This window comes from Pan paniscus, chromosome 7 (genome assembly GCF_029289425.2).
Source record: "Pan paniscus chromosome 7, NHGRI_mPanPan1-v2.0_pri, whole genome shotgun sequence".
Classification (NCBI taxonomy): domain Eukaryota; kingdom Metazoa; phylum Chordata; class Mammalia; order Primates; family Hominidae; genus Pan; species Pan paniscus.
In genome coordinates this window covers 34,732,609-34,747,879 of record NC_073256.2, presented here as the reverse complement: position 1 = coordinate 34,747,879, position 15,271 = coordinate 34,732,609, and the positions used below count along the sequence as shown (strand labels likewise).

The window sequence follows — 15,271 nt, the reverse complement described above, 5'->3', positions numbered from 1 at the left end:
CTGGCAGAGGACCACACTGTCTGATTCTTTCGGAGTTCTCCTGCAATGACAGTATATGTTCTGTTTATTGCCCTTAAAAATTATGTACTCTAACTATTCCAAGAAGTTTGTTTCTAATAGACATGTAATCCCAATTCAATCTATAGTAAATCAAGAAGAGAGGCCTCTGGTATTTTTAAACTCATTCTAGAAAAAAAAAATTCACCTTTTAAAAAGTCCCCAATGATTCAGGTGGTACCTTCTGGGCAGCCAAGGGAAATGAGGTAATAATGAATAGACCTTATTGTCACATAGATCAGGGCATGTTAAATGCGGTTATTCCATATTATGTAATTTCCCAGTAAGCATGGCAATCAATCACCTATACCTCTTTTTTCCCCCAAATGAGTTAGATTTAATCATCAGAAGCAAATTAAATGGAAATTTTACAATAGAGAAGTATTACATGTCAGTTTCTTTTGAAACCTGAGTTTGGACAGGAAGGGACTGAGTGCTACCTCTCAGTCTAATCCCTTGCAAAGACATGTACAGTGTCCCTGGTACTTTGGCTCAGGAAATGGGGAGACTCTGCTGGTTCTGTATGTTGAAATCAACTTGCCCACCACTCACTCTTTGCTAGCACCAGTAGCCTTGCCTTGCTGGCCCTGCTCCTTGCCCTTCTTTTTGTGGCCTGCAGTGATGACATCAATCCATAAGAGCAGAACTACAGTCTCCATTGCTGCCCTTGATGTCTGCAGCTTCACAGCCAATGGCTCCTATATGCCCAGTTCCTTCATCTCCACCAAAATACTTGTCTCACCACTTACACCCCAGGTCTCATTGTTCTCCTAGGTGTGCTTGGCCTGAAGGGAGGTATTATAATAATAAGCAGATGGATGTTAATGGCCCCACGGTTCTGGATTAGGGTAAGAGAGACGACCTCTACAACCCGGGTAACAGCCCTGTATGGCCATTGTTCATACCAGTCATGACCTTGGATTTTTCTGTCAAGACATGGATCACAGCCATCTCAGAGGCCCCAACCCCTGGCACCAAATGCGGGTCAAAAAGAAACTTGCAATAAACTTGCACAGCATCCTGGATGTTGTGGTCCATTTTAGAGAGAGTCTCTTTGCCATTCCCCTGGAGGAGAATGGTGCGAACCTTGGGGTCTTTGCATTTACTGATGAATGCAAAGTCCTCATCTCCAATTTTCTTGATTTTCAGCATGCCTACTCCTGTTCCTGTATTAAATAAGATATCAACATGGATTTCAGGAACTCTCCTATGATATACACAATCACTGTCATTTGGCGTGATGTTTACTGTATTTGAAATCTTCCAATGGGCTAAGTTGAGCGTAATGAGTGAATAAAACAGTAATTTCAACTGAATATGCTGAGTTTCTCAAGAGACTTTATTTTGTCTTAGAATGTCATGACAAAACAGTCTAAACAGTCAGTGATGGCAATTGTTAGGATCGTGCCCCTTACTTTTACATGGCATCATATCTTATTCATAAGATTATCCAAAGTGAAGGACCAGCAGCACAACTATAAAATTACATCAGTGTTTTTAAATATATTCATTTAAAAAAAAGTAATAAAAAATAAGAATTTGGTTGCAATGAACAAGGGAAATAATAGCTACTTAAACTTTTACCTTATGGCTTTTAAAAAATGTGTTATACAAAGTAACAGAGCGGAAATCCTTTCTGTTATATTTAGTCTTTTAAAGTTCTGTCTGTTTTTGAAATAATTTTTTAAAAAATCAATGCAAAAATCCTTTTGGTGAATGGTGTTTTGATAACCTCTCTACAAAAGCTATTCTGGGCATCCTTCACCACTTGCCTTTGTGCATTATCTGTAATCGTCTTTTAATAGACTGAGACTAAATTATTAGAAAAAAATCACATCGCCAGGGAATAAGGGTTGTCAGATACTACTGAGATGTAATACATCAAATGCTCAGGCGTTCAGCTTTATCTTGTACGCTGTTCATTTTCAGGATACACATTTCAAAAAGAAGTTTTCAACCTTTGTAACCTGTTCTAATTTCAAATGAGCAAAGAAATGAGCACTAACAACAAAGGGAACAATAGAATTAATGAGTCCTGGACAACAGCAACATATTAGATAAAGGGTTTGTGACTAAAAGGAAGATAATTCAAGCCTTCTTTTTCCAGGAGCACATATTTGGACTCAAAACTTATTAAAAGTTCCCCCAAAAAGAGTTTTCTTTTATAGTCAGGACTTACAGTGGCTTCAAATTTTCAAGAAAAATACAAAATTTTGCAAATGGAAAAGTTCGTGGTAATCAATGATTCATTTTTGTCTTAGTCCCATAAATAAAGTCCCAGTAAAATTATGAAAATGCAACCTGTATCTAAAGCAGTTCTGCATGGCCAAAAACTAACAATAATTAAAAGTTTGATATAATAATAAATAATTATAGGTCTAGAATTTTAAAAACTAATTTTTAATTCCAGGTTAATTTTCTTTCAGTTGAACTTGATTCACCGTGATCATTTTTCATCTTTCTGGACATTTTCTGTCACTCATATCAGTCACAAGTAATTTTGCCTAACTATTTTCTCCTTCATCACATACAATAGTTTCTTTTGTGTTTTTCCATTAAATCTGTTCTGTTGTGATCTGGCTCTACAATTTACTTCCATGGCTAGAATTGCTTCTTTGCTTGCATTCATCAAATGATCACCTTCTTGTCCTTTACAACACAGATCATTATTCAGCTTCTCAATCTTGTAATTTTCTGAGTAGAAACAAGCTGAGAGGATCTTGTTTTTGATCTAAATATAAACAATCTATTCCAATCCACAATGATATGTTCTCATTTCTGCTTTTTAAAAAATGCTAAAAGTTGCCAGTATGAAAACCCTTAATATTATGTTCTCCTTTAGCCAATAATTCCACTTTTTGGAATTTTTCCTGTGAAACTGTGTGCAAAGATTTTTATTTTAATGGTAACGTTAAGTAGGAATCGGTGGGAGGCAAAAGTCCAACAGATGGGAGTGGACTAAATCAATTTTGATGGGCTATTTCATTAATTCATAAAATGAAAAGAATAAAAAAGAATGTATTGAATTGAAAACATATTTTAAGTGAACAAAACTAAATGAAAATCTATTCAGCACCTATTCTTGTTTAAAATATAAGTTTTCAAATATGTGTATGTTCTCAAACACAACTGGAAAATATTTCATCATATTCTATGCATGATCTTTATTTAGTAGGATGAAATGATAATTTTCTCTTTTGATTTTGAAAAGAAAAATTTGATGCAAAAATACTTCTAGGTTGGTTGACTTTTTCTCCTTATGAAAAGAGCTTTTATTTTTAACCAAGTCTCACTCTTCATAAAAAAAACTATTGGCCGGGCGCGGTGGCTCACGCCTGTAATCCCAGCACTTTGGGAGGCCGAGGCGGGCGGATCACGAGGTCAGGAGATCGAGACCATCCTGGCTAACACGGTGAAACCCCGTCTCTACTAAAAATATAAAAAATTAGCCGGGCGTGGTAGCGGGCGCCTGTAGTCCCAGCTACTCGGGAGGCTGAGGCAGGAGAATGGCGTGAACCCGGGAGGCAGAGCTTGCAGTGAGCCGAGATCGCGCCACTGCACTCCAGCCTGGGCGACAGAGCGAGACTCCGTCTCAAAAAAAAAAAAAAAAAAAAACTATTGATGGCTTTTTTTTTTTGTGCAAAGAGCATGAGCAATGTTATAAATGAACATTTCTGTGCATATTAATAACCTTAGATCTACATTCGGACTCAAAACCTGAGAGAAACTGTAATGCTCTTTAATTTTTATAGTCATGCATTGTGTAATGACTTTTTGGTCAATGATGAACTGCATATATGTTGGTGGCCCCATAAAATTATCATATCATATTTTTACTGTACCTTTTCTATGTTTAAATGTGTTTAGATACACAAACACCATTGTATTACAATTGTCCACATTATCCGGACGGTAACATGCTATTCAGACTTGCAGCCTAGGAGCACTAGGCTATGCCATATGACCTAGATGTGTAGTAGGCTATCTCATCTAGGTTTGTGTGAATACACTCTAGGATGGTCACACGATGACATTGTCTAACAACACATTTCTCAGAATGTGTCCCCATCGTTAAATAATGCATAATTATGTTTTAATCACACTTTCATTAATATGAATAAAACTTTAACAAAAGGGACTTTCAGATTGTTTTCTAGACCTATACACTTAGGGAAATGCTTAAAGATCAGGCTTGTTTGCACCTCTGTTTATCAAATTCTTGAAGGCAAGATACACGTAACAAATTGCTTCTCTGTTCACCTTCATATCCAGGTTTATGAGTACTATTTATGTATTTAATTAAATACATTAATAATATAATTAGATTTATGTCAATGTAACTATTTTAAAATTATTTTTTAAAATAGAGAAAGTTTATTTATAATGCCTCCACTTGGGGTAATCACTTCTAATAATTTGGTTCATAAATTTCCAGACACTTTTCTACATTCATTTGTAGAATGTTTTGTACAGTATATCAAGTGCCTTTATAGTGTTTAAAAAGTTTGAAACTATATAGTGTTTTAAATTTTTGTATTGTGGAATTTATTTTTCCATCATTATTTCTACATTGGGGGACCATTATATGTATGTGTGTGTATACGTAATGTATACGTTGTATCCATATATATATACACCCTTATATGTAGTATTACATTTCTATGATTTTACTTTTTATGGTAAAATATTTAAAACTTTATAAATATGTTAATATATCAGAATTAGATGTAAGTTTACTATTCTTTGAAATTTTAAGTGGATTATATTAATAATATTCATTGAAATATCAATATTATGCACAGTCTCATCAAGTTCCATTGCCTTCTTCATTTTCAAAAAATGTGCTTATCTACTGCTTAATCCACACACTAATATTGTGAAGTAATGTCTTACTCACACTCCCTCTGCCACTATATATGGTATGAGTACACATAGGATATGTATTCATATCTGTTTATAACTTCCTTCCTCGAGTTTCAGAGGATAAGTTATTTAATCACTTGAAAGCCATTTATCATGACTTCTTTGGCAGCAAGATAATATTTTCTTCCCCCTTAAAACATCTTTCTAATTTACTTGGTTTTAATAAACGGGAAAAAAATGGAAACATAGTTTTGAAAACCTAGACTCATTTTTATTTTCAAAGAAAAGATTTGACAAGAGATTTCTTGCATGAAGTTACATTCTTCTGAGAAGCATAAGAATAACATAGCGGCTGATCAGATATTATGTCGGGGAAATGTGAAGTTCAGGTGGCTTGGCTTAAAAAAACATACAGTGTAACCTAGGGAAATTAAGGTGATATCTCATTCATCGAAAGCAATTTCTCTCAGTTTAATATCGTTTGGAAAACTGGTAGGGCAAATTATTTATCACAACAACTGTGAAAGAAAAGGTGAAACTTGGAGCTTCTTTAGGTGAAACTTGGAGCTTCTTTCGTAGACTATAGAACCTCCTCCAACAATTCCTTTGATTCCTTCTAAACAATGATGGTTGAAAAACATAAGTAATAATTGAAGTTTTATATGTTGTAAATATTGGGGAGATTATGTCAATGACAATTTTATGTAAATTATGTTTTAATAGACTATTCAAGCAGATCAAGTAGTTACATCTCACACACACACACACACACACACACACACACACACACACACACATACATGGAAAGTGAAGAGAGAGAGGAAAGATCTATTTCTCCACTAATAATGTTTTGCTCTTAGCTTTTTATTTTATTTCTTATCACATTCAATTCTTCCTCAATTAATGTTTAATATAATAACATATTGTTATACTAATGAATTCATTTAAATTGCTGTTTTTTGTTTTTGGTTAATACCTTGGCCCTTCTTCTTCCAATCAAAGTAGACCTTTAAGTTGAGACACTTTGAGGATGAATCATATACTTGTCTTTCAGTGCCAAAATAGATGGGTGAAATGTATAGCACAGAAAATAATCTTGAAATCAGAAGATTTTGACTTCTAAGAGTACATTAAATCATAGCAGGCTAACCAAGCCTTGAAGAAGGAAGGGAATAATGTTTGTCCATACTCAATAGATTGTGAAGAGGATATGAATATGTAAAAACAGTAGTCATTAAATTCTAATAACCAACATGGTTGTATATTTACTTGTAAAAGGCCTCCACAGTAAATAATGGGATGGTGAAGATGTCCGAAACCTGGGAAATGTAGAGAAGGAGACTAAAAGAGAAAGGATGCATTGGATTCCATGTTTTATGGGTGAATCCAACACACACACAAAATTTTTATTTTATTTACAAAAGCCAGTTTCATCTGTTTGCAATGTGAATATCAAATATTAATAGTTGCATTTATAATATCTCATTTACATGTATAATTGAACTATGTCAAAACCCAGTCTGACACATGATAGCTTTTGGTTAAACCAGCAAATGCAATTATGTTTCGCAAATGGAGTCTTTTTCAATCACTTGTCAAAAGCACAAGTGTTTCATTTTATTTTTTTAAAATTCACTTGAAACTATGAAAATGATTTAAGTATACATGATTTAATTATATCATAAATAAGAGGTAGGAGAACAACTGAACATATCAAGTTGTAAAAAATAATTTTCAATGATTTCTGCTTTGTGATTCTGTAGAAGCTAGAAATTCTTTATGAAAGTAGGACCTGGACACATATTCATAAGATTACATATTCTATCAAATTCCTTGCTTTCTCTCTGAATAATTGTGAAGTGGAGGCAACATATTATTGCCTGGATACTTAAATTATTTCACAGAATAGGCTTTCTGGTCACCATGAACAATTTGAAGTGTTCTCGATATTATAAAATTATAAATACCCTTCATCATTAGGCTGAACATTCAATTAATCAAGTGTTATTCTCATTTTCCTTAAACCATTATGTTATAAAATAGATTTAACTCTGCAAGAGTCTTCCATGCATATAAAAATAATCAAACTCAATATAAAGTACACTTAAGGTATTCTAATCTATTCTACCTCCGAAATAACTGCATACAAATGAAGTGTTGGAATCAATTTTATATTATATGTTATTAATAACTTAGTTTAGCTATAGATGTGTCAGCCTATATATAATAGAAAATACATGAGAAATTTGAAAGTTGCTGAAATACTTTTCACTAAATTATAGGTATATACTTGCTTCAAAATGTTTTTCAAACTAATAATTGAGCTTGATTTTTCAAGCATGTAATTGTCAATTAATAAATTCTGCAACTGTGCACTCATAATCTCTAGCCTTCTAAATGAGTTAAAAGAGCTTCCAAAACTGACACATTCACTCCCAAGTTATATAGGTTATGCCTTGGGAAAAACATGGATCATTTTGCAACCCAATGACTAAGTTATGTATTTCCAGAGCCAATAACAGGCAGTTAAGTTCACTGCCTTTCCCTAGCAAGGCTATGTTGAAAGGAAACAGTAAGAATAACTAGCAATAAATTGGTAATTTTTTATAAGGAAGCAAAAAATGTTTATTGACCTACTTTCCATTCCCAGTATAATAAAATCAAATTTTATTGCTCTTCCAATATTTTACTTGTCCTTGGAATTTAAGCATATTCAAATACATATTTTGTTGAGATGTCATATGACGTTGATAGAATAATGAAAACAATGTGTCAAATAATTTAGTACTGGTTATACGTTTCATTGTGAAGAGCATCATAGTAAATGATAGCTAATGTTGTAATTCCAGCATACAGTTGTCAACTGCTATTGCATTTGATGGTGTTAATTATAATCATGGGGGAAACATTTGATTAAATATTGTCTTAACTTAAAAGATCTAAGTTAATAAATTGTTCTCTAATTTAAATGTATGTAATCATCTTATAATATTTAATATAACATTCAGTAGTAAATACCCGTTGAATAAACTTTTGACATCTAATTAGGAGAGTTCAAATTCAAAATATATTTTACAGGAGAAATTCTTAGAAGATGGCAAAGGGTATTAGAGAGTGATATTTTAAATTTCTCATTAAAAACCTCATGGATATGCCAGAAACCAAGAGCTGTTATATATATGTCTATACATATTTATTTTTACAATAAATATATCTGTCTTATATATTTATATAATTTTTTCAAGGAGCACTACTTACAAGAGTAATCAGAAAATCTAAATATCTAGAAATAAATCTAACCAAATATATGTAATTATACAATAACATTATGAAGAGAGTGAGAAAGAGAATTGTTTATTTTACTTTTCATGGGATACAATAAAACATTTATACATTAAATGTTCTTTGAAGGACCTGGAGCAACACTGTATTATTCTGAGATGTTTTTACCCTTACTTAATCACTGTTTGCTATTCTAGGCAAAACAAAAACAAAACACAGACACACACAAATTCCTATCCAGTAAGTAGTGTTTCAAGCAGCAGCTTGTTGAGACTATGATGCAGAGAGATTTGGATCTCATCCCGGTTCCACAACAGCATAGCTGCATGACGTTGAACAAATTACCTACCTTCTCTGATCATTAAGCTTCATCCCTACAATGGGAATACCCCTATGTCCCTACTGGCAAGACAGAACTGAGCTAGCAGACACAATGTGCCTATTAACAGTGTTTGGAACTTGATAAATATTAAGTTATGGTTTATATCAATCCTCTTCCTTTTTGCCTTCATATCACTAATATGAGTTTTCTATGTTATTTGAGAAAATGCAATTCTACTACAGAAAACAGGAAAACAAACCAGGATGAAATAAAATATTATGTATAGATGGTAAGTAAATAAACTGCCATGTGAATATGGAAAGGATTCATGAGACATATTATATAGAGAGTAATTTAGTTGCTTGTAAGATATGCTGAAGACAAAATAAGTGGAATATATAGTAATATCTGCCAAACTTTTTATTCCTAGATGAAAAGGAATAAAAAGACCAAAAGGCCAAATCACACAGCTGCCACCTCTGGGTCTCTAAATCAACCACCTTTGATAACAAACAGTAGGGTTCCTTCCTGGCTCCCTAAGCCTGTCTCCAGGTGAGTTGGCAACTCCCGCTGGGATTCAGTATAATTGCCCCTCCAGCTCTCTAATACAGCAAGGGTGTCTTGGCCACAAGCATATTCCTTCTGTCGAGTCCTCATTCTCAGTTCTGGTTCCCTTGGACCATGTCCCTCGTGTATTAGAGGAGGAGGAGTGTGAGAACGTGGCCAGCTTCCTGCTCCAAGCCCCTAGAGTCACAAATCCAGCCTGTATAGGGGAAACAATAAGGCTTATGATATGAGATTTCTAGAATTCAAGCTAAGGAACATAAAACTATGGAATAATTACAAAATTGAAACTATATGCTGTTAAGAGACCTACTACCCAACAACAAAGTGAGTTTCAACATTGTACATTTAAATGCAGTGCCTGAGAAATAATAAAACCTTTTCTTTTATATCTAAGGAGCTGAGATTCCTCTAATCACCAGTTATACAGGTAGTAAAACTATAATTAACCAGATCATTAACAATGACTACAAATGTTCTTAGATATTTTCAAATTAAAGCAAAAAATAAAATCTATGCATTCTAAATACATTTAGATCAAATTATCTCATCTCTTGTTGAAAATATAATAACTATTTTCTTCAATATCGTTGATTGCTTTCAGTTAGGAGGAAAGAATAAGGGCTAAAACATTATCAATTGGTGGATTCTTCGTTTTGATTTCTCTTACTGTACGTATAACACCAGTTTTTATCTCCTTTTTAAAAAGTCACTTAAAATGTATTTATAAAAGTAATAACTAATACCATTGCCTGAAAGCAAGAGATCATTCTTCTTAGATGCCTCTATACAGGTCTTACCCTCAGAGCTGATTATTTTTGGGAAACTTACTCTCTGAGCATGCCAATAGCCCGGCAGTTCAGTTCTTTCTATATACCAATACCATCATCTCTATAGAAGATATGGGTCCTTATTGGTAGGGAAGATCTTCAGAAGATATAATGGGCACAACTGTTTTTGATCCCTTTTTTTTTAATAAACACAAAATACCTCAACATTTTATTGAAAAGTCTAAGATTTTAAGGAAAGTACTGATGTGTGAAACATTGCATGATATCATAAATGAAATATTTTGAAAATGTGTCCTGTGCTCACTTGCTATTTGGCAAAAGTAATTATAAGGCAACCATGGTATGGACAAGACTTTTTGGTGAATTTAGAAGTTTAATTCCATGCCTTATAGAGGAAGGCTGTAAAACAAAATGTTGTTTACCTCCTATTAATGGATAATATAAGTTTATTTAGGTAAAAAGGCATTTTCCTATATCTGTCCCAAATCTGTAAAGAACAAAAGTATATATATAATCTGGCCCAAATCTGTAAAGAACAAAAATGGGTCCGTGGTTCAGTTGGGAGTAAATGATAGCTTTATTAACACAGTAGATAATATCAACAAAAAATCATCAGCAGATAACACATTTGAAATGAAATACGGAAAGCTGCCTGTGGAGAATGGGAATAATACAAGAATGCATGTTCTTATTTCTTCTATTCATTGTCTCTGAGATCTTCACAAATGCAGTAAAACAAGAAAAAAATCAAATGTAATGACTGGAAAAGAAGTAAACTAACATTATTGGAGAGAGTTATCACTGTGTTGTATAGACTATAAAAAACATACATTCAGTCTTGTTTCTCTTGTTATGGTAATTGCAAAGCTTTGAAATATTATTATTCAATATTGATAGACATGATGGATCATACCTGAATATTGCAGACAGGAATCCAATGCCTAGAGGGATTAAGCAATACACATTTATAGAAGTCTTCACTAACAAGGCTTATTTCTGTCTTGGAGTACAAAATTTTGAAAACCTTGTGACAGCAAATGGTTTCATTTAATCTTTACCACATTTGTAGGAAGAAGATACCACTAGTAGTTACCTTTTTAAAGGAGTAGAAAATAAGGCACAGAGCAATGCAATGATTTGCAATAGTTCGGACTAACATAGTTGATTTGTTGAACAGCCTAAAGCCATTTCACTAATTCATAATGACAAATGCAATCATCACAAAGATCGAAATAATTGAGTCAGCATGAGCAGTACATTTTCTCTATACCAGAAGGTTATAGAAATCCCTTGGTGAAACAGATTCAGAACAAGGGACATTAAATTTATCAAGTGATAAATGGCATCTCATTAAACAGATTCCCTAGTTAACAATCAGAATGACATGACCAGCAGGACAGGCCATAGTCAAAGTGGATTATACCCTATGTGTGTCTCTATACAAGAGATAGTCTTGCTATTGGGGCTGTAAGTACCCCAAATCTTACTGCCAAAGTTTCTTCTCCCTTAGAAAAGGCTTAGATCTTTCCAGTGTTTGTCTCTGTTGCTCACGTAGATGTACTTCTGAAGATTCAGATACAGTATGTTTATCCAGTCTTAATCTTTAATCATGATCATTGCATCTTACTGGCCGAATTTGAAGTGAAATGACTTTGCATTTTAAAAGTGTAGAATGTCATTCTAATTGAAGTAAGACATATTTACTTGCATTTGCACTTTTGTTGTCATGTTTAAGCCTCTCCAGTGATGGTCATTTTACATATAATAGCAGGCCAGTCTGGGAATCACCACACCCTACATCTGGATTATCCACTAGAGACTGGCAGAGCCTGAATAGAATTGGATGTATTGTTTTTCACGAAGAGAAAACTATTACAACACTTAGAACATGATACTTGGGACCTGGCTACAGCACATATTCGATTAATTAATGACTTAACCCATTGGAGTTGGTTACAACTGAAGAAATGAATTCCTGATTAAGACTTATTCTGAAATCCTCATTCTCCCTTTCTGACCAGAATGCTGAAAGTCACCTGTTCTCCAAAGGTATGTGCCACCAAATCAAGGAAAAGCAATAGAAGGCAGCCCCAAAATGAAGAACCAGGTATCCTTACAGGAATGTAGTGAACCCCAAAGGGCTATGTGAAAATGCATTTGCTGCAAGTGGGAACATCAGGGTGAGACTTTTTCTTTTATTTTAAGTATAATATATAGCAAAACTCCAGCTTCTGGGCTAAGATAAAAGGAAAGGATTAGAGTACGTGGAATGTCAGATTTGCAGACATGACAAAAATCTCAGTTGCAAATATTTGAGGGGAATCTTCCAAGACTAAAAGCAAAAAACCTTTCAGCTTATTGATTATCAAAACTAGAACTCCAAATAGAACTGGAACCTAGTCAGTGAGTTGCTGATGTGTCCTGGAAAACGTATCCAGATATAACTGCAAACTGAGCAGGGCTTTGTTTACATGCTTGGGGGATTGGATTCCACCCATTTTTAAAAAGTTTTCTAGAAATGTCATCATTTATCTGTATAACCACTGAGTTCACTTTTATGACAAAACTCAAATATCAGCCACAGCTGCTTGAATCCAGTAAACAAGTATTGTGAAGAGAAAATAAAACTCAGGACCCCAATTCACTTTACCAAAAGAAAAATTGAAGCTGAAAGCTGAGTCATGAAAGAATCTGCCTTTCCTTTTGTTCCTTAAGCAGATAGCTACAGATAAAATATTAAATATCTCCACTCTGTGTTCACTTCTGTCTTATGTAAAGTGTAGATTTACTGAGCAGGAGAGGAATGCATAAATGACTATTCCTTTACCTGCTCATTTTCTCTTGCAACTTGTGTGTAACCCTATCCACCCCCAGCTTTCCTCTCTAGCCCGTTTTTTCCCTTTAAATATTGAACCTCTGAAAATTATCTTTGGAGAAAGGCACAGATGACAGACTGTTTCTGTGAATCTGTGTTTTTTAATTCCAGGAATGTCCTTAACCTTGACAAAATAAACTTCTAAATTGACTGAGGCCTGCCTCAGATAGTTTTTGCTTTACAGACATAATTCAAACCAAACATCTTGTGCAAAAAAAAAAAAAAAAATCTAAAATATATCATTGAACAAAACAACATTGTAATTAGAATATCTGAAAAATATTTGTCATCTCAGTGAATACATTTTTTTGTGAAAATGTGAAAATATTGAGGAATTAACTCATGATTTTTTAAAAGACATTCTTGCATGTAGATTTAACTATAGAATAATAAAATTTTCTAAGAAAAAGCAAAACAGTATTAAATAAACAAATTAAAAAGATAGAACTCTATGTGGCTAGTGTGTTTAAACAGAGAATACATTATAGATTTAAATTTAAATTATAAACAGATATTTTTCTTTTTTCTGCGTAGCAGTCCTTCATATAGGTTTTTCTGAAATTGAAGCTTTAGCTATGTAAAAAATAAATACCCAGAAAAAGATCTATGGTTAAAGGCTAGAGCATTCAAGATTCAATGAACTATTAAAAGTGATTGCTTAGATTTATAAAAATATTGCAAAGTAAAATTGACAGAATTATATAATATTTTAGAAAATATATTTTTTTTGTAGTTACCTAGTTAAGGTACTGGTTAGCCAACTATTACAACGCCATTTATAAAGCATTCATTCTTTTCCCCAGTGATTTTATGTGTCTTGTATCATATACCAAATTCTTCCTCAAATAGTTTCTAAATTTGTGTTTTAAACCATTGTATTTCTTGTCTATTTCTGAGCAAATAATATCAAGTAAGTAAAGTCTTTTCTCATTATTTTTTAAGAGTATTTTTGAATAGTTTATAGTTACGCTAGATAACTGTATGATAATGTCGTAAAGGCTTAATGAAAACAAAACACACAAAACGTCTCATTTCTAATCTGATTAGAAAAACATTACATGTATTGGCATCTTGGGAATATTTAATCTCATTTAAGCACATGGGATACATCTCTAATAATGCATTCTCTACTCGAAGAGTTTTATCTTTCCATATTTTTTCCAAAATATTTCTTGCAAGTTTAGCATTAATTTTTAAATTGTTTAATTATCTTACTATCATGAATAGAATCATCAGGCTTAGCGTTTCTAACTCATCACTTTGGCTCATGTATGTGGCTGTATTTTTTTTAAAAAATGAAAAGAACAATAGCACAGAGCTGGTTTTTGTAGAACTGGAGAGAGACGTTGTGATAATTTAAATATATTCATCTTAAAAATTAATAATTAAAGTATGGATATTTATTTGCCCACGGTTACATACATACCTAAAATCAGAAGATCATCATCATTTGCCCCTACAATTTTTGTAAAATAAATAAAATATAACTTCAGAATTATGTCTGAATGTATGAATGAATTGTTAATACCTAACTACTTCCTAATTTTAAAAATGCTTTAATCATGTGCGTTTCCATTCAAGTGTATTCAATAAATTTTAAGCAATCCTTGGTAATCAAGAAAATCTTAGGATATTTATTTCTAGTTTTGTTAGTCTGAGGCTTTTATAAAATGTGAAGATTTGTTACTATATCAATTTTGGTAAAAGAGAGATGCATGACCAGAGGGTGGAGAACTGAAAAGCCAAAAAGGCAACAAATTCCTTTGGCTTGATGAGAGGCCACCACTTCCTCAGCACAAACGATGAGCTGCTGGCAAGTGTCATCATGAAACATGCCAATGCCTCCCGGGGCCTGAAACTACAGACATCTTCATCTGGCTTTCGGTGGAATTTTGAATAGACCATTGCAGGACAATTTGTTACAGTCCTTGTGTTTCCTTTTTATTGTTAATACGGTTGTTACATTTACAGAGAAGAAGAGCTTTTATATAACATAAAGCACTTTTTTTGTGTTACTTTCAACTAATGTTCTGTTTGTTTTGAAGACAATTCATCTTAAATTGATATAGAGAGCCTAGAGTACAATTAAAAGTATAATTTTGTCCAATTGCCGATTAATCAGGAGTTAAAAGCCCTTGAGCAGCGAATGGGGCAGACCCTGCAGTCAGAGGAAAACAGGGACCTTCTGTGTCATATAAATGAAGACCTTTCCCACTGAAGGGAAAAACTCATAAAAAATGAATAGGCATTATTGTCACATTATCCACATCATTTAATTTTGTCTTCTCTCTTATAAAATTTGCCACAGAACAAATGGATGACATTGGATGTATGTGTACTACTACTGGTGACTGAACTATCAGCATGATTTAGGGATTCCTCTATAGCTGGGCATATCTTTTCCTTTGATGCTTTGAAAATTAAGGCAGAGTCGATCACCTCTCCTCAGTCATAATCATTTGCATTTTAGTCTTCTCTCATTGTGGGGCCTTAAATTTAGCAAGGATGTTATTTCCC

The 15,271-nt window shown here is 33.3% G+C and overlaps 1 long non-coding RNA gene across 1 annotated transcript in view; it reads left to right on the top strand.

Moving 5' to 3' along the window:
- LOC134730966 (uncharacterized) overlaps window positions 1-12,989 on the top strand; it is a 38,786-nt gene extending 25,797 nt beyond the window's left edge. The window contains exon 2 of the long non-coding RNA XR_010112912.1: window positions 11,901-12,989. This is a non-coding gene — a long non-coding RNA (uncharacterized LOC134730966). The remainder of the gene's footprint in view (window positions 1-11,900) is intronic.
- The last annotated feature ends 2,282 nt before the right edge of the window (window positions 12,990-15,271 follow it).